The 2,500-nt window shown below is 45.1% G+C and overlaps 1 protein-coding gene across 4 annotated transcripts in view; it reads right to left on the bottom strand.

The window, feature by feature from the left end:
- LOC113816211 (uncharacterized) overlaps positions 1 to 2,500 on the bottom strand; it is a 375,861-nt gene that overhangs the window by 157,984 nt on the left and 215,377 nt on the right. The window lies entirely within an intron of this gene.

Here is a 2,500-nt window from a genome sequence, read left to right as displayed (position 1 = left end):
AGAAAGGTAAACAAAAAGGTAGGCAGGTAAAAATGGGTAGATATACAGATAGATACATAGATTAATTGATAGATAGATAAATAGATAGATAGATGGACACACACATGCAGGCACGGCGAGAAAGAGAGTAACAGAGAGAGAGAGAGGGAGACAGAGAGAGACAGAGAGAGACAGTGAGAGAGAGACAGAGAGACAGAGAAAGAAAGAAAGAGAAAGAGGGAGAGAGAGACAGACAGACAGAGAGAGAGAGAGAGAGAGAAAGAGAATGAGAGAGAGAGACAGAGAAAGAGGAAGATACAGAAGAGAAAGAGAAAGAGAGAGGGAGAGAGTGAACGTATGCTGGCCTCAATCGTCAATGCAAAGACGGTCACTGTATAATGAGGGTGTCAGTAATGACGAGTCCACCTGTCCCAGGGGAGGAAGAGGAGGAGGAGGAGGAGGGAGAGAAGAAGAAGAGGAAGAAGGAAAAATAGAAGAAGAAGAAGAAGAAGAAGAAGAAGAAGAAGAAGAAGAAGAAGAAGAAGAAGAAGAAGAAGAAGAAGGGAAGGAGGAGGAGGAGGAGGAGGAGGAGGAGGAAGAGGAGGAGGAGGGGGGGGGAAGAGGAGAAGAAGAAGAAGAAGAAGAAGAAGAAGAAGAAGAAGAAGAAGAAGAAGAAGAAGAAGAAGAAGAAGAAGAAGAAGGAGGAGGAGGAGGAGGAGGAGGAGGAGGAAGAGGAAGAGGAAGAGGAGGAGGAGGAAGAAGAAGAAGAAGAAGAAGAAGAAGAAGAAGAAGAAGAAGAAGAAGAAGAAGAAGAAGAAGAAGAAGAAGAAGAAGAAGAAGAAGAAGGAGGTGGGGGAGGACGACGACGAAGAGAGTGACCGCGAAACTGATGATAGCTACACCGATAATGACCAAAATTATAGAGAAAAAGACCCGTATTCTTAAACCCTACAATATTCTTAAACCCCAAAATAAACAAACAAGTAAACAAATAAACAAACAAAGACTGAAAAAAGGGAGACCCGACGACCTCCAAAATAAACAAACAAACAAGTAAACAAACAAAGACGACGAAAAAGGAGACCCGACGACCCCCAAAATAAACAAACAAGTAAACAAATAAACAAACAAAGACTGAAAAAAGGGAGACCCGACGACCCCCAAAATAAACAAACAAGTAAACAAGTAAACAAATAAACAAACAAGTAAACAAGTAAACAAATAAACAAACAAAGACAACGAAAAAGGAAACCCGACGACCCCCAAAATAAACAAACAAGTAAACAAGTAAACAAATAAACAAATAAACAAACAAAGACTGAAAAAAGGGAGACCCGACGACCACTCCCTCAAGGACGAAAATCCGAGCCTTTTCCGGACGGAGCGAAGACGGCGACGACGAGGAGGAGGAGGAGGAGGATGAGGAGGAGGAGGGGAGGAGGAGGAGGAGGAGGAGGAGGAGGGAGGAGGAGGAGGAGGGAGGAGGAGGAGGAGGAGGAGGAGGAGAAGGGAGGGAGGAGGAGGAGGAGAAGACGACGACGACGAGACGACGACGACCACTCCCACCACCCCTCTCCCCCTCTCCCCCTCTCCCCCTCCCCCCCTCCCGCCGTCAGCTCTGTGGGTGTTCATGCTGACGGCGAGGCGGGGTAATGAGGCGAGGAAGTCAGCGTCAGTCTGGGCCTCTTTCTTTCTTCTCTTCCATCTCTTCCTCCCTTTTCCTTCGAGATTTCTCCTTCTTCCCTTTACACCCTTTGCTCTCACGTCGGTAGGAAGGAAGCGGGGGGGAGGGGGGGGGTGAGAGGGGGGGAAGGAGGGAAGGGGGGAAGGGAGGGAAGGGAAGGGAGGGAAGGGGGGAAAGGGGGGGGGGGGGAGAGGGGAGGGAGGGAGGGAGGGAGAAAGGTTGAGAGGGAGGGAGGAAGGAAGGGTGGAAACATATGAGAAAGAGGGAGAGAGAGGAGACAAGAAGGAAGAGAGAAAGAGAAGGAGGGAGGGAGAAAGGGAGACAGAGAAAGAGGGAAAAAGGAAATGAAGGTGAAATGACGGACAGGAAGAAGAAAAAAGGGAAGAGAGAGAGAGAGAGAGAGAGAGAGAGAGAGAGAGAGAGAGAGAGAGAGAGAGAGAGAGAGAGAGAGAGAGAGAGAGAGAGAGAGAGATTTAAATCAAAGTGACACTCCTCAATACCATATTTAATAGGCGATTTACTTAATTACCAGAAGCAGCAATTAACAACCCACAAAATGTCATTCCCTCGAACTGCTTGCAACAGCAGCCTGAAGTAAGTCGATCATTTCGTGTTCTTAAAGATCAAAAAAAAAAAAAAAAAAAAAAAAAAAAATTACAACTGCTCAGTATATTCCGTGCATTCGCTTGAAAAAAAAAAAAACAGTGTAAAAGCAAATAAACAAAAACTCAGAATTAATATCTTTCCAAATACACAAATAAAATATACGAATAGAGAAACAAGTATAGCTACCATCTCAAAATAATGATAACAATAATGATAATAAAAATAAATAAA

Source organism: Penaeus vannamei, chromosome 34, assembly GCF_042767895.1.
Source record: "Penaeus vannamei isolate JL-2024 chromosome 34, ASM4276789v1, whole genome shotgun sequence".
NCBI classification, from domain to species: Eukaryota; Metazoa; Arthropoda; class Malacostraca; order Decapoda; family Penaeidae; genus Penaeus; species Penaeus vannamei.
Note: the sequence above shows the minus strand (reverse complement) of the source record. Positions and strands in the feature narration are given on the sequence as shown.